Source organism: Mesoplodon densirostris, chromosome 1, assembly GCF_025265405.1.
Source record: "Mesoplodon densirostris isolate mMesDen1 chromosome 1, mMesDen1 primary haplotype, whole genome shotgun sequence".
Lineage (NCBI taxonomy): Eukaryota > Metazoa > Chordata > Mammalia > Artiodactyla > Ziphiidae > Mesoplodon > Mesoplodon densirostris.
In genome coordinates this window covers 91,700,886-91,727,220 of record NC_082661.1, presented here as the reverse complement: position 1 = coordinate 91,727,220, position 26,335 = coordinate 91,700,886, and positions in this window count along the sequence as shown.

Here is a 26,335-nt window from a genome sequence, read left to right as displayed (position 1 = left end):
TTTTGTCTGGATATATGCTTAGAAGTGAGATTGCTGGATCATATGACAACTCTATTTTTAGTTTTTTGAGGAACCTCCATGCTGTTCTCAATAGTGGCTGCTCCAATTTACATTCCCACCAACAGTATAGGTGGGTTCCCTTTTTTTCCACACCCTCTCCAGCACTGGTTATTGTAGATTTTTTAATGATGACCATTCTGACCCGTGTGAGGTGGTACCTCATTGTAGTTTTGATTTGCATTTCTCTAATAATTAGTGATATTGAGCATCTTTTCATGTGCCCATTGGCCATCTGTATGTGTTCTTTGGAAAAATGTCTATTTAGGTCTTCTACCCATTTTTCAGTTGGGTTGTTTGTTTATTTATTGTTGAGTTGTATTAGCTACTTGCATATTTTGGAAATTACTCCCTTCAGCCCTTCAGACTTTTCATATTGATGCTTTGACTCTGCTGTCTATTACATGTCCACTTTGTCTTTAGTGGTTGAGTGCTCCCACTTGGCCCCTGCCACTTGGTTCCTCTTGGACCCCTAGGTCCAATTACTTCCATTTCATTTAGGTTTCCCAATTCACTGACTGTAGTTCACACTGTAAGATCTCACCTACAGAGAGGAGTAATCAAAGAGCTCTTCAAGGATTCTGGAATTCCTCTCACAAATGTTTTTCTCACAGTATTAGTGAAAGGCAAATCTTCTAGACCCTTCCAGTGTGGGTGAGTAGGTCTTAAATGACAAACCTACTCTAATATTTCTATCTCCCTGAGCCACTGAATTCCTTCCACTATATTAAATCAAGGTAGGTCTGGTATTTCCAACTTGCTCACTTTTTTTGGTCCCCTTTTGGTCATATTCTAACCAACCAACTAACCAACCAACCAACCAACCAACCAGTTAGAGTCCTTTCTCTCTCCTGAGCTGCAACATTAAATGCAGACTGTCTGCTTATTGAACCCGTATCAGTAAACTCAACCTTATTCAATTTTATTTTTCTCCCACCATTATCCCACATCTTTAATATCCATTCTCACACATGTTCCCCATATTTCTGTCTGATTCAATTAGAAAACTCAAGTAGGTCTTTTGGAGTATAGTGCATCTCTGATGAGTCACACTCTTTACTTCATCCTTAGGACCTACCAGGGCTTGAGATTAATTATAGGTCTCTAGGGGTAGTGGGGGTGTTTCCTGTGGAGACTCAACATTGCCTTGCTCAGCAACTGCCTCCTGAGAGGCCATTACAGTTTCTTCAGGCAATGCATGGTTAATCTCAGATGGGAGTGGTGAGGCCACTCCCACTGGTCTTGGGAGGCCTCTTTTACTGGCAGAAATGGCTCAGCAGAATTTAAGGGCTCAGTGTCCCTAGATTCATCAGGGTCTCCCTACGTGTCCCTGTTCCAACTTTAAGGATCTCACATCTTCCCAGTCAATGCCCTCACATTAACAGTAGACTCCCTATGAGATTGGAAGTTCAAATTGGACTGTAAGTCAGCCAATCACAGGATGAGATTCTCAATTTTATTTCCAGCAATCTCAGCCCTGTGGCTACAGGAAATGAAGGTCTCCTTCAAGGCAAATACAGAAACTATCATATCACTTATGTGGCACTTGAGCTGGGACTTTGAAGCCATGAACTCATCCATTTCTTTCCCTACTTTTCAGTGGTATTAGGAGCAACCAGCCAATTTCATTATATTCATAAATTTTTCAAAAATGTTTGAAGGTATAATAATCACAGTCATCCAGCTTCTTGCTTCTTATAAGTGATTGATTAGGACCATTGGTGGTAATATTTTGTGTCTCTATTGCCAGATGTTGTTATTGACTATCAGAGTCCAATTTTAAAGCCAATTCCAGAAATCCCAGAACTAATGGAGAAAACTCATCCTTGAAATTCTATTCCTATAGCACCACTCTTAGTACCAAAATCTATATTGGTCAGGGTACCCTAGAGAAACAAAACCAATAGGATATATATGATGATACACACACACACACACACACACACACACACACACACACACACTAGAGAGATGATAGATAGATAGATAGATAGATGATAGAAATATTTATTGTAAGGAATTGTATCATATGACTATGGAGGCTGATAAATCCCAAGATGTGAAGTCAGCAAGCTAGACACCCAAGGGCAGCCAATGGTGTAAGTTCCAGTTTTTATTCAAAAATCTGAGAACCGGGAGAGCTGGTTCCAGTCTGAGTCTGTAGGCCTTAGAACCAGGAAAGCCAATAGTGTAATTTCCAGTTGAGACTGAGGGCTTGAGAACTGGGAGAGCTGATGACGTATGTTCCACTCAAGGGCAAAAAACCAATGTCCCATCTCAACAAGTCAAGCCAAAGAGTTTTTTTTCTTAATCTTTTTATTCTATTTAGACTTGCAATTAACTGAATTAGCACCACCCACAGTAGGGAGGGAAATCTGTTTTATTTTGTCTACTGATTCAACTGTTAATCTCATCCAAAACACCCTCACAGACACACATGGTATGACGTTTGACCAAATAGCTGGCAAGGTCAAGTTGCCACATGAAACCGACTATCAGAACATGCTTTTGAGACAGAAGGGGAAGGGGCAGGCCACAACTGCTAGGTAAATGAAGAAGGGGAGCACCTGTTAGGATGTGATAAAAACTGACTGGAACCTGCTGAAACCAATGTGGTCTTGAGAATAGTCTGGTCATTGACCTTTAGCTCATTATACCCTCATTATAATACTAAAAATCACTCTCTCTTCCACCATGACAGTTCCCACGTGGACCATAAAAGGCCAAAAAGTGGGCAGTGTCCTAATTCCTAGAAATCCCTACCTTTCCCCCCAAAACCAAGAATATTCCTCCCACTAATTAGCGTATGAAATTACTCAGCCCATAAAAATCAACAGTCCCATGCCTTGGGGCTGCTCTCATTTTCTGGGAAGGTCCACATTCTGCCTGTGGATTGTGTATCTCTCTGAATAAACCTGCTTTCACTTTGACTCCCTCTTGAATTCTTTCCTGCTCAAAGCCAAGGACCCTCACTTGGTGGTCTATCCCAGGGACTCAAGTGGGTTCTCAGATGTGACATTTCTCTCTCTTGCAACATTCATGAATTCTTTATCCATTCATCTATTGATGGACACTTAGGTTGTTTTCATATCTTGACTATTTTTAGTAATGTTGAAATGAACATAGCGGTGCATGTGTCTTTTCTGGTTAGTGTGTTCTTTTTTTTTCAGATAAATACTCAAAAGTAGAATCAGTGGATCATATGGTAATCCTGTTCTTAATTTATTTGAGGAACCTCCATCCTGTTTTCTATGTTGGCTACACCAATTTACTTTCCCACCAACAGTGCACAGGTTTCCCTTTTTTCCACATTCTCACCAGCACTTGTTATTTCTTATCGTTTTGATAATAGCCATTCTAACAGATACGAGGTGATATCTCATTTTGATTTATGTTTCCCTGATGATTAGCGATATTGAGCATCTTTTCATGTGTCTGTTGCCCATCTGTATATCTTTTTTGGAAAACTGTCTATTCAGATCTTCTGCCCATTTTTAAATTGGATTGTTTAGTTTCTTTTGCTATTTTGTATGAGTCCCATATATATTTTTGACAGTAGTCCCTTATCAGATATATGATTTGAAAATATTTTTCCCATTCAGTAGGTGGCCTTTAAATTTTGTTACTTTGCTGTGCAGATTTTTTAGTATGATGTCATTTTGCATATTTATTTTTGTTTTTGTTCTTTTGCTTTTGGTATCAGATTCAAAAAACCATTCCCAAGACCTATGTCATGAAGCTTGCCACCTGTGTTTCCTTCTAAGGGTTTTATGGTTTCAGGTCTTATGTTCAAATCTTTAATTTTGAGTTAATTTTTTTGTTATTGGTGTTTATTGAAATATTGGATCTATGAGACTATAATTTTCATTTAATTTGAAGGGTTTTTTTTCTTTATTTTATGGTCATGAATTTGTTAAGTAAATTTTCTGCCCTCTCTCTTCTCCTCTTAGGGATTCCAAATAAACAAGTGTTAGAATGATCAATATTGCCCACAGGTATCTGGGGATTACACTGTTTTTAGTCTTTTGACTATTTGTTGGTTTTATTTTTAATGTTCTCTCTTCTATTTTACTGAAATATGTCCTGTAGTTTCAAATATGCTATTCATTCTTTTCATTCTTTTTTATTTCAGAAATTATGTTTTATAATTTGAAATGTGTACTAAGGTCTTTTTTACATTTTTTCTCATCATAATAAAATTTTTCCTCTACCTCACTGAACATACATAGTCTGTGTATATGAGCTGGTTTAATGTCCCTGTCTGCTAATATCATCACCTATGTTATTTTTATATTTCTCTAGGTCATATTTTCCTGCTTCCTTCTTGCCTGATAATTTTTCAACAATTGCCAAACATTGTGATTTTACATTGTTGACCACTGAATTTTGTTCTATCCCTTTAATACGGTTGAGGTTGTTTTGATATACACTGAAATTGCTTGGAATTAATTTGGTTGTTTTAAGACTTGTCTTAAAGCTTCTTTAGGGAAGATTCAGATTAGTTACTAATGTAGGACTAATTTGGCTTAACTACTAAAGCAATGCCCTTCTAACCACTGCCTCATGTATTAAGATGTCATTCAACTCTGGCTAGTAGATCCACAAACTATTCCCATCCTTAAGAGAGCTTCAAGATTGTGTCACCTACTGTTTTCTTGTGGAAATTCTAAATTACATCATTTTGTAAAAACTAATGTTGTTGTTTTTGGAAACACTGAACCATGTTATTTTAGTTTATTAATTAATTTAATTAGATATATTATTAATAATAATTATTATTAATTAGATATAATCAACACATATTGTGTGGCAATATGAGAATTTTCAGAGTATGATTTTAAATTTACATTACAAAGTGCTATTCACATTAATGCATATAGTATCATTTCCTTGTATATAAATGTGTTAATGCATGTGTGCATGTGTATGAGGAGTGTGTGGCTTTATGTGTAGTGAATAAGCCAGGAAGATATAAAACAAAAGTAAAAAATGAGTTTATTTCGGGCTTCCCTGGTGGCGCAGTGGTTGAGAGTCTGCCTGCCGATGCAGGGGACATGTGTGTGTGCCCCAGTCCAGGAAGATCCCACATGCCACGGAGTGGCTAGGCCCGTGAGCCATGGCCGCTGAGCCTGCGCGTCCAGAGCCTGTGCTCCGCAATGGGAGAGGCCACAACAGTGAGAAGCCTGCATACCGCAAAAAAAAAAAAAAAGTTGTTGGTTGATTCTTTGATCCAGAAATGGAGTCATTTTTTTACTTAAAAAATAAAAAGCATTTGATATATGATTGAATAGTATATGTATTTGCCTTCTCTGCCTTTGTAAGTGTTTGACTGGGTTGAACAGTCAACCCAGTTATTTTTCCAAGGCTCAGTTGCTGGAAATCCCTACTGGGTACCTGCTTTTACCCTAGTTTCTAAATATAATCACTATATATATAGCAGCACAGGAAACCTTCCTCCCAAAGAAAGTTTCATTGTCATTATTATGTCAATACACTTACTGAAAATATCTGTGCATGCCCATGTCAAAGATTTATACTTTCTTTCATTTTCTAACCAAACATTCCAATTTTAAAATTGGATATGAACAACTCCATATTTGCCCAGAGTTGAGAAAAAAAATTTAAAAAGAAAACATGGCAGATTTATTTTCAGATTTAATTAAACTTGTGACAGGTGTTGTTATGAGTGAACATTGAAGATACACAGTAATGGTTTTCTTATAAATGAGAAATTGAATAGGATCATTTCCTAGAAAATTACGATATAAATTCTTAAGATTTAAATTTATGTAGGATAAAAAGGACTACACTGGAAAGTATAATGAAGAAAACACACCCTTACCTACTCACTGAGCCAGGAACCAGGGGAAATGGGCAGGTACAGAAGCAGACTGGTGCAAATTTGAGCTTGGCAATTCAAGTAGTTTTGACGTGGTGATGTGATTTTCCCAAAATAGAAAAATAGTTCTTGATACATTTCCAAACCAAACAAATAATTTTTTCTATTGATTTATCAGTAGTTACCTTCTAGGCATAATAAATTCTGAAAGAAATACTTTGTATTTTTATTTAAAATAGGGTTTGTTTCTAAGCTCAAATACTTATAAATATATGTCCCATCCAGGTGAATGTCTAGCAGGGCATTTGTAAGTCAGGTAGATTTCTAGATAATTCTTTATTGTGCAAGACTGTTATACACATTGGAGCATGTTTGCCATCCCTAGCTTCTTTCTACAAAACACCAGTAATGCCTCTCTCACCTCCACAAATTTTAAAATGCTCCAAGGAGAATTACTCACTTAGGAATAACTTTCTTTATCTCTTGATAACTTGTGAATAATCTTTTTAGTGTGCTGAGTGCTGATGTTGTTGCAGGATGTTTTATATTGAAGATCTCTAAACTGTAAAATGTAGTGATGTTCAATTCGTTCTTCCAAGTTGCTGCACAGTTGCTGCTGTTCACTCAGTGCTCTCCTATGAGAACCCTGTATAGTAGAGTATATTTCATATAGGTTCCCAAGAAATTCAGAATTTACTGTAAAGTTGAACTATAGCAATTATATGGAGTCCTTCATCTACATTTTTTGAAATGGATCTTATTTCAGGGCCAGTATTTTGGTTTTGGTGTAAAATTTTTGTTTCTTTCTATGTGCCATCATTTTGTGTGTGTGTGTTCTTTAAGCTACCTTGATTCCTCTGTGAAGCAAGGTTAGGAATAGTGAAGTACTGAGATAGAAAATATGGTATATGCAGCATGCATCAAATTCTTAGTGGCATAGGTTTTACCTAATGTTGAAGTATTTCACAGCAATTTTGGAATCTAGGAAAGAAGTATTGAGTAGTAATACTTGGAATTTAAGATCACACAACTGATTTAATAATTTATGTAATTTGTAACAATTAAATTCAATGAAAAGTAGCTGATATAATGAATAGGGATTATTTTTCATGTTTGTTACATAAAATTTCATTTTATTTATTTCATACTTCATTTGACTATTTGTCTCAACAATAAAGTAATATGACATATAAATATTGAAAATCATGCTTCTTTGGAAAGATAGAAGACTAGGATGAAGAGAATGTACATAATATAGGAACATATCAAGAATGAATAACTTTCATTATCAATTTCTGGTAGAATAATTTTAAATGGAGAATATCTAGTAGGCAGGATGTTTGACCAGTTGAATAACTGACATAGGAGCTTTCAAAACAAAAACTTAAAAAAAAGCATAGCTTTACAACTGACAGATTGTGAAAAAGATATTGATTTGATTTGATAGGATATGAACAATGTCTACAGAGACAGAAGATGCATTTCTATGACTAGATTTTCCTATGGAATTATGAAAGATGACCACTGTGAAAATTACAGGCAGTATATTTTGTCAGAACTAGCTGGTTGTCTTAGAAAGCTCAATAACCTTTGTGTCAACACAGTATGACTTTCATGGTAGGCACATGATATTAATATATTAATATGAGGAAGGTTAGAATATCATAAAATATAGTTCATCCTGTGAATATACTGAATACTTGCTTTTATCATAGAGACAGAATTCTTTAGTTATATGATAAAATATCTGATAAATGACAACAACAAATAAGATATAACAGGATTTGAAGACTACACATAGAAATCTTATAATTGTATTTGCCTAAATATAGTTCATCTTGGAAGATCTTCAAAGAACTCTGATCATACTAGGTTAAATCCTTTATTCTCTTTTTCCTCATCTTTATCACATTTTGTTGCATTGTAGAACACACACACACACACACACACACACACAGAACCAGGCTGAAATTTCCACAGTTCACCTAGAAAGGAGACTCTTTAGCTTATTGCTATCAAGTTAACTTAAACAAATTACTTTATTCTTAATTTTATTATCAACAAAAACAAAAATAGAAGGGTATCTGTTATTTCTATTTGATATCTTTCTAGGATGTAAAAAGACAGTGTAGTATATTAGACAAGAGCATTGTTTCTGGGATCAGATTGCAAGGATTTGACCCAAGCCCCTCAGTTTGGCAGCCATGTGACCTTGGTACCATCAATAGGAATAATAAAGTATCTACCTCATTTGTTGTCACAAGGATTTGAATGAAATTAAAATGTTTAGAAAAATTTCTCATTCAAAATGTGGTCTAAAGTTAAATATTGTTAGTTTAATATCTCTTTGGCTTAGTTTTTGACATGACAATAAGCAAGAGACTTTCTTACCTGTTTTAAAGCAATGATATCCCCAGAGTATTAATATAAATGCATGAATAGCCATGCAAAATAATCACTATGCTTTTTGGATGACTCCAGTTGAATTAAAATCTTAGATTCCATTTTATATACTGCATGAGCAAATTTGCTCATTTTATTTTAGTGTTTTCTGGCAGATCATGATTTAAGCATAATGATACTTGAGGAATTGCCAATGACAGGACTACACTGAAAGAATGGATAAAGGAAGTTCTCTAAACAGAGAGGGAAAAATAAAAGAAGGAATGTAAGAATATCAGAAAAGAAGTAAAAACATAGTAAGCAAAAATGGGAAGTAAATAAAATACTGTTTCCTTCTCTCATTGAGTTTTCAAAATTATATTTCATGGTTGGAGCAGAAAATATATAACAATGTTTTAGTGATTCTAATTTATATAGAGAAACTATTTAAGAAAATTATGTTATAATAAGAAAAATAGGGCTTCCCTGGTGGCGCAGTGGTTGAGAGTCCGCCTGCCGATGCAGGGGACACGGGTTCGTGCCCCGATCCTGGAAGATCCCACATGCCGCGGAGCGGCTGGGCCCGCGAGCCATGGCCGCGGAGCCTGTGTGTCCGGAGCCTGTGCTCCGCAACGGGAGAGGCCACAGCAGTGAGAGGCCCGCGTACAGCAAAAAAAAAAAAAAAAAAAAAAAAAAAAGAAAAAGAAAAGAACATAAAGGAAGATGAAAGTTCTACACTTCCTTGGAACTGATAAAACTGGTAGACTGTGTTACATATATATGCAACTTACTAGAGCAACCATGAAAGCTGTACAAAGAGATACACTCAAAAACACTACAAATAAATAAGAATAAGATTCTAAAAAATGTTCAAATACCAACATGAAGGCAGAGAAATTAAAATCAGAGGGAACAAACCAAAAATAGCAACCTAAAGTCATAACATATTAAAAGTTACATTAAGTATAAATAGTCTAAATACAATAATAAAGAGACAGACTGGATTAAAAAATCATGAATCAACTATATGCTGCCTACAAGAAATTTACCTCAAATATAACTATATAATCTGGTAGAAAGTATAAGGATAAAAAACACTTGTCATGCAGATAATAGTTTTTAAAAAGTAGGAGTGGTTATATTAATATTAGATGAAGTAGATATTAGAGCAAAAAAATAAGCAGAGATATTACATAATAATAAAATATCCAATATAAGAAGACATAGCAATCAGAAGTATGAATGCACTAAACAACAGAACAGCAAAATATGTGAAAAAATTTGACAGAACAAAAAGGAGATATGGGGAAATCCACAATTATAATTGGACTTCAGAGCGCTTTTTCAACAATTGATAGAACTATATGAAATCAGCAAGGATATAGAAGAACTCAACAGTACCATCACCCAACAGGATTTAATTGGCATACTCTCAAATAGCAGAATACACATTCTTTTTAAGTGCCCATGGAACTTATACCATAAAACAAACCTCAACAAGTTTAAAAGAATGGAAAACATATAGAATATATTCTCCAACAGAAAATGTAATCAAACTAGAAAGCAGTAATATTAACAGAAAAATTTCTAAATACTTGGTCAGTAAGCACATGCTTCTAAATAATCCATGTGCCAAAGACAAAGTCTCAAGGGAAATAAAAGTATATTAAAATGAACAACAATTAAAACAGTGTATCAACATTGTGGAACACAGGTAAAGCAGTGTCTAAAGCAAAATTTTCAACACTAAATACATACACTAGAGAATTGAAAAAGTCTCAAATAAAAAAAGTAAGTTCCTCTTTCTAGAGCCTAGAAAAACAATAGCAAAATAAACCAAAAAGAAGCAGAAGAAAGAAATAATAAAGACAAGAGCAAAAATCAATCAAATTGAAAACAGGAAAAAAAATACTTTGGTGAAAATCACTGAACATAAGGGCTGGTTCTGTGAAAAGATCAATAAATTTGACAAACTTCTAGCAATACTAACAAAAAGGAAAAAGGGAAGACACAAAGTACTAGTATCCAGGGGCATCACTATAAACTTTGTTGGTACTGAATGATAATAAGAGAAAATTCTAACAATTCTACATACAAAAATTTAAAAACCTGGATGAAACTGACCAATTCCTCAAAAAGTACTAACTACCACAATTCACCTGTGTGAAACAGAGAATTTGAAAAGTCCTATACTGATAGGAAATTGAATCAGTACTATTAACAATAGGAAAAAACTCTGCAAAGATATATCTCGAAGCCCAGATGGTTTCACTGGATGATTCTACCAAACTTCTAAAGAATTAGCACCAATTCTACATAATCTCTTTTTGAAAAGAGAAAAGGATGTTACCTCTTCCAGTTTATCTTATGCATTTTATGTTACCCTATACAAAACTCAGAAAAAGTTAAACACACACAAAAATTAAAACTAAAGACAAACATATCATCAATATATATGCAAAACTACATAACAAAATATTACCAAACAGAACTCAGCTATATTTAAAAAGACAGTGATCAAGTTGGTTTGATTTCAGGTATGCAAGATTGGTTCAACAAACAAAAATCAATGTAATTTATCAACAGGCTAACAAAGAAAAATCACATCATCATATCAATCAATGCCAGAAATAATTAACACCCTCATAACAAAAACTCTACCCTAGAAAAAGAAAGAATAGAAACTTTCTTAACTTAGTAAAGACCATCTATAGAAAACCAACAGCTAGCATTATATTTAATGGTTAAAAAAGGATGCTTTTACTTTAAGATGAAACCAGGCAAGTTCATCCACTCTCACCACGCAACATCAACATAGAGCTGGAAGTTCTAGGCTAAAGAAGAAAAGGAAATAAAAGACATATAGTTTGTAAAGGAAGAAATGAAACTGTCCCCATTTGCAGAAAACATGATTGTTTTCATTGATAATCCCAACACATTTTCAAAAAAAGAAAAACTTCTAGACCAAATAAGTGAATTTAACAATGTTTCAGGATATACTATAAACCTACAAAAATAAAATGTCTTTCTGTATATTAACAATGAACACATGGACATGAAAAATTTGAGAAAAATACCATTAACAATCAGTCAAAAAATACCCAGCTGCAAATCAAACAAAATTTATATAGAATCTGTATGCTGAAAACAACAAAATGTTGAAGAAAGAAATTACATAGCAAAATAAATGCAGAGACAAACTGTGTAATAGATTGGAAGATTCAGCAGAGTAAAGATATCATTTCTCCTCAAATTGACATATATTTAACACAATTCCTATCAACCTTCCAATAAGATTTTTTGTCAATACAGACAAGAGCATCCTAAAATTTGTATGGAAATGAAAAGGAATTAGGATGACAAAAGAATTTTGAAAAAAGACAAAACTAGGAGGAACCAGTCTACCTAATTATTATATACTCAAGATTTATTAAATAGTTATAATAATCAAGACTGTGTGGTATTGACAGAGTGACATATGTACAGATAAATGGAACAGAACGGAGACCCAAAAAATTTATACCAATATTCCTACCTGATTTTTGAAAAATGTGTAAAAACAATTTGATGGAGGAAATATTGTTTCTTAAGCAAATGGCATCGATTAAATGGCAATAAATAAATAAATTAAATTAAAAATTTGGACTTATGACTCACACCTCATACAAGAATTAACTTTAAATTGACCACAGACTCAAATGTAAAACAAAAACCCCATAATTTTTAAAGGAGAAAAACATTATTCTTTGTGATTTTGGGCTAGGCAGAGTTCTTTGACTTCACACCATAAGCATTATTTATAAAAGGAAAAATTGATACATTGGACTTCATCAAAATTAAATATTTTGATCTATGAAAGACTCTGAGGTTGAAAAAATGAGCTTCAGACTCTGAAGAAAATATTTGCAAAGCACGTATCTGACAAAAGACTACTATCTAGAATATGCAAACACCTAACAAAATTCCAATCCATTAAAGCAAACTAGCAATCTGATTAGAAAATGGACAAAAATGTGAAGGAAGCTTTCACTGAAGAGGATATGCATATGGGAAATAAGCATGTGAAAAGATGTTCAACGCATTAGCTATTAGAGAAATGCAAATGAAAACCACAGTGAGATATCACTACACACCTAAAGAATAGCTTAGTTTGAAAATAGTGCCAACTCCAAATTCTGGTGAGGATGTAGACAAAATATACTACTCATATATTGCTGGTGGGAATGTAAAATATTAAATCATTCTGGAAAAATCTTTGACAGTTTCTTTATAAAACTTAAACATATGGACTTCCCTGATAGTCCAGTGATTAAGACTCCGTACTTCCAATGCAGGGGGCATGGGTTTGATCCCTGGTTGGGGAACTGGATTCCACATGCCTCCAGGTGTGGCCAGAAAAAAAACCCAAACACCTAAACATGCAACCATCATATGACCAATATTTGCATTTCTAGGCATTTATCCCTAAGAAATTAAAATTTATATTCACACAAAAACCTGTACATGAGTATTTATAGCAGCTTAAATAATAGCCCCAAACTGGAAATAGCCCAACTGTCCATTAACAAGTGAAGTTTTATCTTTACAAAATAAAATTTAATTTTAAAGAAATCTTGAAAAATTAATAGACAAAATTAGCCAAGATAATTTTGTAAGAGAATATTGAGGGGATATTTGCATTAACAAATATTAAAATATATAACTACAATAGGCAAAGAATATATTACCATCACAAATATTTAAAGGTATACTGATAAAACAGAAAAAAAAATTACCCAGAAAATAAACTACCTTGAGTGAATTATATATGTATCATATTGCATATCATAATATTATGCATATATTTATATATAAGGACTTAATACTCACAAATAAAAGAGCCAAGATTATCCAACCACACTGATATTTATAGTCAGGAAATTAAAATGTCAATGAACATTTTCCTTATCATTTGGCAGAAATTTAAAATACAATTATGATTGGTGACAATGAGGATATAAACTAATAATACTCCATCTATTTTTATTAGAAATTTTATTTTATTTTATTAAAAAATTGGTAACAAGTACCAATTTATTCATAATTACATTGTTAGTAACCTAAAGAAATAATTGAAAAAGTGGTCAAATTATTTTTCAAATATGACAATTATGCAGTAGTCTATCTGATAAAATATTATAATATTGAATAACTGTAAAAGAAAGAAATAGTTAAATCATATTTTAAAACATATTTACAATGATAGTGAAATAGATACTATATAATATTAAGTCATCTTATATGAAAAGTTACAAATATTTGTTCCACACATATGTTTTGCCTTTTTATTTAAGTATAATACACCTACAGAAAAGCATATTGTATAAACTTATATTGTATCATATTATATTATGTCATATATATATTTACATAGATAAAAACTAGGAGATATTTTATAAACATTAATAGGGTTGATCTCTGGAAATGGCATATGAATTTTCCCCCAAATATAGTGCTAAGGAATTCTAATCTAATTAAAGAAACCAGAAATGAAGAAGCATTCCTGATCATCATCAGATGTAGGGGTTGAATTAGGTAAAGCAACCTATTGATCAAAAGGAATGGACTTCTTGAGATGCTTTTGACCTGGACAATTCCTTCAATAATCTTGTCTAGCAGGCTCAATTTCTCCACATTTCCTCTGGTCCAGTCCCATTAAATCATTCTAAAGAGGTTAAATAACAGACATCCCAACTCAGATGCCGAAAAGCATTTGATGATGGGTTATATCTGCCAAGCAATCATTACTATTCATCAGTAAAATTAGATGTCCATATGAATGTGCATATAGAAGGAAATTTCAGCATGTATTGTAACTGTGTGTGGCAGTCTGTTGCCATGTAACGCTCACTTCTCTGATATTTACTGTCAGACTTCATTCACAGATATTTCACAGGCAGATGGTTTCTTTCACTGGCTCAGGAGCCACTTCAAAGTGTTTTGATTCCTGACCAAGTCATATATCATACTTCCTTTAGGAAGATTTTCTTCCCAGCTGCCGACTTTAAAATAAAATCAAGAATAATCAGAAGGCTACACAACCCTTTCAGCTTAACTATCTTCAAAGAGCAGACAGCAAAATCTTCTTTACCATAGCAACATATTGGAAATTAAATAACATTTAACACTTCTTTAAAGGCAAAATTAGCATCATGGGAGAGGCTTTTATTAAGCAACTGACAGAAAGTGTAACAAGAAAATCCACAGAGATTTGTGTTTGTCATTTCCATTACTTTCAAACTAAAACTGAAGGCATTGAATATATGTTTTTTCTCTTAATTTGCATTCAGCCAACCCATTCAGCCCTAAATTCTTTCAGCATTAGAACATTTTCCCCTGCTTGATCAGAATCTGGAAGTTGTATGATACATTAACTTTTTATAATATGAGTTTAAAATTGGGAAGAGTTTTTCTATGCAGAATTGTTTTCACTATTATTTAAATAGTTTTTAAGTTTATAGGAAATTATGATTTGAAACAAGACTCAAATATAAGATAAATATTAATGGAAATTATTATAACAAACATAAAGCAATAATTTTGAATTTTCAATTCTTGCAACACCTTCAATGGTGTTCCTTTGGTGGTCTTGGTTCATTCAGATTTGATTGTAATTATTGCACATATTTTAGGGACAAACTCTCCCATCTGGATTTGGGGAGGCTGTCTTTAAAAGTGTCTCTTTTGTACAGGTGATAGGCAATTCTGATAAATTTCAGATATCAGATACTTCAGAGAGGCAATTTTTATCATTGGTAAATATAATAGAAACTCAAATATTAATTTCAATAATTAAACAGGCAGACCTTAAAGGAGCAAAAAACAAAAAAAAGGTCAAATTGTGATTCCTTAGAACAATATTACATTCTATTTAAATTTTGTCATACTAAAAACTAAGTAAAATACTGACAGTTTGTATCCCTTGCCCCCTCCTCCATTACTTGTCTTTTTAGGTGTAATCACAGTTATTTGCAATAAAAAAATAAAGGTTATCAAATACTATGAATATCACAATATTGATAAAAATAATAAAAATAATTGTATTAGCTGTCAGGAGTCTATGATACTTTTTTAAAACAATCAGGTTTCACCTCTTTGATTGCCTCTTCATATGACAATAATCTTATAATACAAATTTCAGTAATAAGAATAGAAAAATAATTAAGAACTTCTTTTAAAATTATTATCATTGGCATTTTGAAAAGTTCCATTCTTCACAATTTGTTATTCATAATGTCAAGAAACTTTTTATAATCCATACCAAATTTGGTAAAGCTTTTATTAGTTTCTTTTAAATTTAAGTTGTTAAATTTCATGACATATTTATTACAACCTATAGTCCTGTCTTTTATATCTGGGTGATGGGCGGATTGGCATGGTAAAGGGAAAATACATTCTTTGCAGTCATTACTGCTGGACGATGCCTTGCAAGAATATAAGTATACACTGAAATAACTGTGAACCACAAAAATATATCCCACTAAGACAAAACTAAATGTATTTCCAACTCAACTTCCTTTTACCAGATCCCTCAAAATGACTGTGGCCACTGAAATGCTACCTTAGATGAAAGGATGTGTGTCAGAGGGAGGTCTGAGTGGACAAAGACAGTGGTCTTTACAATTGTGGTTAAAATATCTTACTTTTGCACATTTCACAAAAACATATGACCATGAAAACACATTTCTAGAATTCCCTCTTGGGGCTTTGAACTGGACTCATGTAAGCAAGATGTCCTTCAGCTTGAGCTTCATTAGCTTCATGGCAAGTATCCTTATGAATATTATTATTATATTTTCACATACATTCCCACATTTTCCTGTCATTTCCTTTGTCTTCTCATACTTCTCAGACTCTAATCCTCGATTTGCTTGTCTACTTCTCCACAGTCCTGGGGGCAGGAAGGATGTACAACCTCATCCTGTATTTCAGTGTCTATCAAAGTACCTAGCAAAGAGATGCTAACTAAAACATAAAAAAAGATTTATAATTTATGTAATTAAATATAATTAGATAAATATATATTTTAATTAAAAATCTGTATGCAAAATAACCAAATAAGTTGGAAGCACAGTTAAGAACTTATCAGGGAAGAACATGTAAGAGATAATAATGTCTTGGACAAGGTTGGTATAGCAGTAAAGATGGAGGAAGAGGATGCTTCAAGGTCTATCTTGTTGAATTAGAGTTGGCAGAACTTGTTGATGTGTTGGAATTTGTGAAGAGAGGTAGAATATCAAGTATTTAGTTTAACCAGTTGTATAGAGTGGAGCTAAAAAGACGACTGAAAAAACATTATGTTCCAGGTGGAAAGCCAAGACTTTACATTTGAAATACTAAATTTTATGTGCTTGTGAGATGGTTAAGATTAGAAGTCACATAGGCATTACAGAGTAGTTTACAGCAGAAAAAAACAAAGAGCTTCATGATATCAGAGGGTAGAGGCAATGGCTTTGCCAAGCAGCCCTTCAATAATCTAATGTAGTCACAGGAGTCAGAGATAAGGGGGAGCAAGGGGTCAATATTGGAGAGTGAAAAGTAGATGAAGCAGTGATAGAATGGAGAGTGTTCTATTGTGGGAGGGAACTACACAGCTTGGCAGTGGTTGTCTGAGTTAGTGGAAAGCATGGATGTGCTTGATGACAAATTATAATGTGAGTGAACTGCTAATGCCAAAGACCCGCTAAGCACAGTACTGTAGTCTGACAAAATCATATTTTTAAATTTTCTTCAATGAAGCAGGGCACCCAAGGGCACCCACAGAATGCCACTGAACAAAAAAGGAAGGAGGGAAGCATCTTTTGAAAGATTTGGGTTCCCTCCAAGGGATTCTGAGGAGGGAACTACGGGCAGCATAGATCAGGTGTGTTTCTGTGGTCAGATTAGGAAATGGGATATTAAGTAGGGATTGGTGGCTGCCATGAAGTGAGAATAGTTTAGCACTTGGATATCCCTGGTGTTAGTTATATGGGTATAGCAAAGTGGGTCTGGGAGCATCATTGTAAAAAAAAAAAAAAGCCATATTTACTTAGAGGCCATTGTTCTGTCATTTTATAACTGCTGGGTGACCTTAGGGAAAACAATGTTTCCTACTAACTTTGCAGCTAGCATTGTAAGTGTCTGCTCTTACAGTGTTAATAGTGAGGTTACTTGTTTCATTTTCAGTGTCAGCTGATTTTCAGTTGTTCAGTCCCAGCTAAGTTTTAACTCTTTAAGAAGCAGGTGGAGTGGCCATGTTAACAGATATGACTGCTTTAGGGATGAAACCAGCAAAGCTGGTCCAGTGGCAAACATTGGAAGGTTTAGTGGAGAGGGTAACCTGCAGGCAGGTGTCTGAAATGTGTCTTTATTTCTTTAATAGGGGCATTTATGATCACAATGCTATTCACTCCTCTCTATTTCATATCCTTTGAACTAAAAATTCTGCTTTTAGAAATATATCCCAAGAATCATACACAGATGTACACAGGGTTTTACACAAAGATGTTCATCACCACATTGTTTATGTTACCCAGATGCTAGTTAGGTTCACTCTGTATGTTGAGGATCAAAAGATTAACTCAATCTCCCTCTTTTGGGGGCCTATACATTTTAAAATAATTGGTTTCCTTCAAACAATTTTTTTTACAAAATTTTTACTAAATTTCCATGTGGATCTAATTTTTTTCTCCAATGGAGTTTCAATTTCAAGTGCATATAATGTCCCAAGTCATGCCAAAATTAACCAGATCTCATTTTTGTTTGATTTCTATCTCTCCTAAATTACATTTATGTGTGAATAGTAGGCTTCCTTGAGGTTTTGAGATGCTGAGTTCACTTATCTCATTCAAATTATTTAAAGCAAACCTTGCTATTCTTGACTATTTGTCTCAATATCAACAGTATCGTCAGGCCCCTTTTATGAAGACCCCTCTTAAATCCTCTTATTTGCCTCTACACTAGAGTTAATAATCTAGAATGAATGCACCGTCAAAGAGTTTGCAGATGAAAGACTAAGGGAAAGTTGAACAATTATGGGTAAAATAAATTTATCTCTGTTTTCACTAACTTTGGAACTATTAGCAGTACCTGTGAGTTAGTCACCAATAAAAATTTCTTTAACTCTTTTTCTAAATGATATTTCTTGCAAATTTGTTCAATTAAAATTTTGTTAAATTTTTTGTAAAAAGCCTGAAATATTGTTTACCCTGTAACTCCTTTGAAATTATGGTTTTAATTATACCCAAAGCATCATTTAAAAATTCCTTTATTTGAACATAATTGGTTTTTCTTGCATTTTATTTTATTTATGTAAAAGCAATATTGTAAGCAGAGGTCCATGTATGATAATTGTGTGATTCTTTGGTTGAGACATTGGGCAGACCCTATACCTATAGGTAGAATTTGGGGTTTCCTCAACAGAGTTGACTTTTTCAGTGTCAGTCATTATGGGAAGAAATTGATCATGAGAAAGAAAATATGGATTCTAGAGATAGAATAATATTTTTCTCTCACTGGGTTCTGTGAATAACATTCTATATTCTGAGAAATGTGGAGACCAGAAAACTCCTGGTAAAGAGAAGTAATCTAGTCCCTCCTTGTGGAGACAGGCAGTGGACCAGGTTGAGGCAGCTGCTACAGGAATCTTAAGTCATAGCTCAGTCAGAAGTTTCTTAGAGGAGTCCTGTCTGTCAGTCTCCATAAATGATGTGCTGTCTTGTATTTCTCTCCAGAAATCTGCATTTCCTGAATGACTTAGAGGCCACTGGAAGCCACAAGTTCTCTCTGTTAAAGTTAGATAATTAAGAGAAGGTTAAAGAAATTTTGTAGTTGTTATGAAATAGCATGCAGTTCAAATATAAGAAAAATCTAATATTAACAACATAATCTAGAAATATCAGATATTAACTATTAAAATTATAATATGAACTATGAAATAAGTATAAATAAATATACAGTGTATTCCAGCAGAAGCAGAGCTTTTCTCCTGAGACTAGACAAGTTATCTACCCCTATCCCTCAAGATATATTAAAATTTGTAAAATATTTTTAAATTGATTTACTTACTAAAGGTTAACGTTGGAGAAATTATTTAACCTCTCTATTCCGCAGTTTATCCATATGTAAAATTTAGATTATGTGATGGTTAATTTCATGTGTCAACATGACTGGGCTAAGGGATGCCCAGATAACTGGTAGACATTGTTTCTGGATGTGTCTGTGAGGGTATGTTAGCCTTTGAAGTAGTAGACTTGAGTAAAGCTCTCCCTCACCAAGGCAAGTGGGCATAATCCAATCTACTGAGAGCCTGAATAGGACAAAAAGGTGGAAGAAGGGCTAATTCATTCCCTCTGCTTGAGCTGAGACATCCCATTGTCTCCTGTCCTTGAACTCTGGCCCTCCTGTTTCTTGGGGTTTCCAACTCAGACAGGGACTTACAACATCTATCCCCGACCCCTTTCTCATGTCTTTGAACTGTGTAAGTCAGTTGAGTTACGCAACTAGCTGTCCTGGTTCTGCAGCTTGCAGAAGGCAAATTGTGGGACTTCTTGGTCTTGTGTGTGTGTGTGTGTGTGTGTGTGTGTGTGTGTGTGTGTGTGTGTGTGTATGTTCTGTTTCTCTGGAGAACCCTGACTCACACAGATAACAACAAGACTTAACTCACGAGTTCCAGTGATGCTAGATGAGTTAACATAGGTAAAGAACACAGAACAGTGCCTGGCACATAGTGGTAAGCACTCAACATTTTAGTTGTTCTTATAGTTGTTGTTGCTTTTGTTATCATTGTTATTGTTGAGCCTTTTGAAATCCTGTAGTGCATATATAAGACTCTCATATTTTGGCTTTCTTTTCCTGGTGTATTTGTACATCTTATGAGGTACAAAAAACATGGGATTCCTGGCACCCACACTTAAATGCAATTATACAACCCACACTAGATTTAGCTACATAATGAAATCCAAAGTACACCAAAAAAATACCCTGTTTCTTATTAAACGCTGTTGAATTCCTGATATATAATACAATACATAGGATAGATGTATTTCTAAAACATTTCAGCTTCTTCCCAGTCTATTGCCTGCAGTAATAAGGTCTTGAATATATGCTCAAATTCTAGTTTTCCTTATGGGTATCCTGAATATCTTAATTGAAGTACCTCATACTGGATGAAAGCTAGTTGTTGATGTGAACTGAAAGTGTGTAAGACTCTCACTGATAATTCAAACTTTGTAAGGAAGAGTTTAGTTCTTTAACCAATCAAGGCAGAAAACTCTATTATGGACTCAGCTAGCTTGTCACAGTGTGGTTCTAATTAGGGACTTTGGACTTGGGAAGCAAAAGCAAACCTGAAGGCCCAATATACCAGGACTTTTAAAACCCTTTTTAGTCACTCAGAAGAGAACTGGAATTTCATGTGTTTTCTTCACTGTAAGACCAAATTCTGTAATGCCCTTAAGTTTGTTATTAATAACAATCAATTCCATTCATTGAATGTCTACTATATGCTGGGTATAGAGTGAAGTGCTTTACATAGATTTAATTTAAACCTTTTAAAAACTCAGAAACCAAAGAGCTTAAATTTTATGCCACTTTTATTATACCATACAGCTAGCTAATACATATCAGTGTTGGACTCAGAATGAGATTAGATTTTTTTGACTACAAAATTATATACTTGACCCATTTGAATATACATGTCTGTATGTAAAATTGTCAAAGAGTAGTTATGGTATAGTAGGCACTAAACTATAGGGTACAAATACAGAAATGAATAAGAAGCCATCTGAGAGCTACAATCCATAGGCCTATCCAGAAAAGTCTACAGATTCAGCAAGTATAGCTTCCCAGGCCACCATACCAGAAAAATGTGATATCACTTGGGTTCTTTGAGGAAAGGATTTAGATATTCATAGGAGGATAGTTAAATGATAGCAAACATCTAACAAATTTGTTGAATAGAAATTGATTAATACATAAGAGCCCTTTAGGTACATGTTGAAGAGCTATTTAGGGACTTACAATACTTGCTTTTTAGTATTGTCACTGCTTGTTTCATAATGTAATTTCTGGTTGACATCATTGCTTTCAATGCCAATACTCTTCCCATATATGTCCTTCTTTTATTCTTTCTCTATTTTTTTTCTATTTCCTCCAAAGGATTGGAACTCAGTTCTTTGCATCTACTGCCATGTCCTGAAATTATAAGTCTTATTTCTTTCAACCTGTCACTTCCAATAACCACAGGGGGGAAAAAAGTACTCTGCAAGCCAGTTGGCTCCATTTAGTATCATTGGGAAAACGTACATCTGCTTTTTGGATTAAATCATGCTTATGAAACCATGCCTATTTAGTTGACAGGAAGAAAAAAGTACAATTTACATATTTTAGTTATTCTTGTTCTAGTAGACTTCAGAGCTTTAATTCACCCTAGGTTTACCCTTGGAAAAAATACTGACAATTTTTATTTGTTGGTTGTCTGCCAGCTGTTTTCTCTTAGACTGGCAGCATGATGTTTGTCAGAGTTACGATCAGTTAAGCCAATCCTTATTAGAGGCTAAATACTGTTTACCCCACACACTTGTTCTTCTGACATAAAATTAGTTTTAATAAACACTCATCAAAATCGTAAGTTAATTCAGAAGGTATTTTTCAATGTTATAACCAATGAAGTTTGTTGTAGGAATGGAATAATTACACAAAACATAAAGTATATTTTAATCACTGGTTCTCTGCTTTGTTCAGTAATGGTACTGTGACAACATATGAAGAAATTTACCACATGGCCTATGGCCTTGAGAAGCTTCCAGTTTCATAGTGGAAGGGAAAGGGGGTGGCAAAGCATATGAAATTTTTGTACAATAGCTATGAAATAAGATCAGGAGGTCTATGATTCAAAAGATATGTAGATTATAATTGCAAAATGAGTTGAGAAGGGGGAGAAAATATTGTGTGTCATCGAAATGTTCAGATAAAGTCTTCATGGAGGGTTGCAAAATGGGTTGACACTTTGTAGGTGCAAAGGAACCCCATCTTCTTATAAAATGGTATAAAGTATGTTTAATTAGAGAATAATCCACTGCTATGAAGATATAAACTATATGACAGTGAGAAGAGGATTTTATTACTTCTAATTTCTTGAATAATGAAGATTTAATTTTAGCAGTGTTTAAAATTTTACATGAAAAATATTTTTTTGAATAGAAAAGATGAACGAATAGCTGCCTCAATACAGAACCCCTGTAAAAGCTTGTGTTTACATGATTAACATTTAAAGTCACATCTTAAAAAAACTTATATAGATTTCATCCAGAGTGCTATACATCTCAAGGTTCAGAACATATAAATCCTAATGCTCTCTATATTTTCATTTTGTTTAAATTGTGATTGAAAATAAGTTTGGGGAAAAAGAATAAGGCTATATGCTAAACGTCTTTCTAAGCCAATATTGCTCTTACATAGATCAAAAAAGATATTTCAAAGGTCCAGCAAACCATCGGTGATAAAATTCAGCACTTAGTAGTATTTGGAGATGTCTTCCATGACTTTTTAAAGTGTCAGTTCCATTTGACTTTTTCATTTTATCAAAAAAGACAACAAACCCAGGAGGATAAAAATGAAAGTAAACATAAATATTAAGCAAAATAAATGTAAAAAGTCAATTGTTTAGTTTTGAGTTAATGTTCTTAAGGTCATTAAGGGATTTATAATGGTATAATATAAAATTCAAGTACCTGGTAGACTAGAAGGTAAGTAGAAGAAATATCAAACTTTATATTAAGGGAGCTTAGTTTCTGGTTTTGTTTCATGTTGTTGTTGTTTGTTTTAAGAAAAAAATATTGATTTTTAAAAAGTCAAATTTTCTGATTTAATCAAATTAATTTTATTAGATAGTTTCTTTGTCATTATATAGTCACAGCTTCACCATGTAAAAAAATAATTTCCTTACTAAAAATAAAAAATTTAAGGTGGAACTCTGCCATTAGAGCATTTTCTGGCTCTAAGATTACTGAAGATAACATTCTCATTTTTTTTCCCTTAGCACCTGATAGAAGCATCCTAAATGGGATGAATTTTATGAAATTACTTTGATAAACATAGACATGAAATAGAAGTGATTTATCTTGAAACAAGTGCCAAGAAATAGCAAGTTAAAGGTTTCATCAACAGATGACTCTTGAAAGTATAATTTTTTTTCCATCTGTAAATGCTATGATGCAGTTTTTAAAAAACCTCATATTTATAGGTTATTAATAAAATCATTATTTCTTTACAGACATTTACAGAGGGAAAATTCTCTGCATCAGTAACTTTTAATTTTGCTCTGGAAATTAAGACAACTATATTTGTTAAAAAAAAAGCTAATCTGTTAAAGAAATTTCTTTAACAAATTTAGAAGGAAAAATTGTTCTTGAAAAAAACTTACTTTTTTTAATGTGGCACTATTTAAGGCATATTGAAATCTGTGTTTTTATATGTGTAGAATATTATTTGTACTAGTGCTTGTAGCAATGGAGCATTATCTAAATGATCCTTTAAAATGATTTTATGTTTCACATTAAAAGAACAAAATGCTCATATTTCTACATATTGAATATGTATTACAGAAGTAAGTTATAGATGCTTTTTACTTCTTGGTTCATCATTTTAAATAAATTTTGGAAAGAGTTTTATGACTATTTTACTACAAAGCATATGAATTTAAGAGTGAAACACCAGAGTTTGGACTTAAAATTAGAATTCTCAATCTAGTAATTTGTTTATATGTTTATTCAATAAACACAGAAGACATCAAGATGAATGTGATTTTACCTGTACACAAAGACTAAAAGTTCCATAAGAGATTCAAACAAACAGATAATTTAAAATATTGTAGAGACGAAGAGGAATGCTCACTCTTCAAAAAAATAAGACTTGAAAGCATAAAGACTAGATGATTAATTTCATTAAAGGGGCCAAGAAGGGGAAGTCATCAGAATATCAGTCAGCTGGGGACCCCATGGTATCTGTCCGTGGCCTTTTAGGCTGTACAGTAGGAGGTGAGCGGCGGGCAAGCGAGCGAAGCTTCATCTGTATTTATAGCTGCTCCCCATCACTCGCATTACCGTCTGTGCTCCACCTCCTGTCAGGTCAGCGGTGGCATTAGATTCTCATAGAAGCACGAACCCTACTGTGAACTGAGCATGCGAGGGATCTAGGTTGTGTGCTCCTTATGAGAATCTAATGCCTGATGATCTGAGGTGGAGCTGAGGCGATGCTAGCGCTGGGGAGTGGCTGCAAATACAGATTATCATTAGCAGAGAGGCTTGACTGTGCAGAGACCATAATAAATCAGTTGCTTGCAGACTCACTTCAAAACCCGATCAGTGAATGGCAAGTGAAAACAAGCTCAGAGCTCCCACTGATTCTGCATTATGGTGAGTTGTATAATTATTTCATTATATATCACAATGTAATAATAATAGAAATAAAGTGCACCATAAATATAATGTGCTTGAATCATCCCAAAGCCATCCCCCCCTCCCCAATCCATGGAAAAGTTGTCTTCCATGAAAATGGTCTCTGGTGCCAAAAAGGTTGGGGACCACTGCCAGTCAGTTTAATGGAAATACAACACCACAATTCTATATAAAGTTAACAGTAAGTTTCCCAATTAACATGTAAAAGAATTTCATGTTTCCTGTGTCGTTCTGACTGCATGAGTAGCACTTTATACAAATTAGAACACTGAATTTACAAAGTACACTGAGGAACAAAACCATATTTGGATGAGAGAGAACAAGACAGTAATGGTAATACGAACCACTTCAGATGAAAGCTGTTTGAGAAAATTGAGCAAACAGACTTAATATATGACATTTATGTCAGATATCTGAATAAAGGTTATTGTAAGGAGAAGTTGTTTCTGTAAAGAGAAAAAAAGTTTAAAGTAGATACAAATTATTGGGAGGTAGATTTTTGTTTAATAACAGTAAGGAAAACACTACAAACTCTTTGATACATCTAACAACACAGATCTTGTTATAGATAGCATTGAACCCAGCATCCTTGGAGGTATTCAAGCAGGTGCCCAGTGAAAGGAGGAGCACTACTAGTGGTAGAATTAGAAGTGGTAATAGTAGTAATAGTGGTAGTAATAGTAATACTATTATTAATAGTAGTAGTAATGAAGGCAATTCTCCTTCTGAAAGCTTGTTATATATCTCCCTATTTACATGCATTTTTGTAGTTATGTATTAATTATTTCTGTCTCAGAAAAGGGAGAATGAAGCAAAGAACTATTAAGCAGTGGCTAAGCCCTCATATCCAGTAAGTGTTATGTGGGCTCAAAAAGCGAATTCAGAGCCAGTGCTTTGCCTTTAACAGCCTATGACTTATGAAATATTTTTACCAAGGTAGCCCTAATATAACAGAGATTCAAGCTTATACTATACGGAGGTTTCTGGGAATGAAACTTGTTACCGCTCAATATAAAACAAACATTTGATTTTCTATGTTTTATTTTAAAATTTAGTGAAATCTTATATTTGTTGAAAATATATCCACATTTATTTTAACATTAAAACTTTAAAATATTTCTCGTAAAATATATGAGAAAAATAATTCTCCAGTTCTATTTTGTGAAGACAGTGGATGCATCATATGAGGATCTGGTTTGGCATTAATGAGATAGCAGACTCTGTCCCTTCAGCTAATGTTTCTCTTCTGCAAATTCACTGTAACTACCCTCTACAGACCTTCCAAAACTGAAATTGCTATTTTGAATAATCAAAGGTAAGGACATTTATAGTCCATATTGTATAAGTAGGCATGGTTATCAGGCAAGACCTTTTGGATCAACTACCATGGCAGTATTCTTGCACTTCTGTATTTCACATAAAAAGGGACTGAGTCCTCCTCCAAGACTGGTCAGCCTCTTCTGTCTGCTTCTGGCTTCCATGGGGTCCACATGTATAGCCAAGCTTCTCAGTCTCTCTGTCTCTTTATTCACATCTGAACATTCCAAATCCAAGGAGATGAAACTAAACAGATCTTATTTTA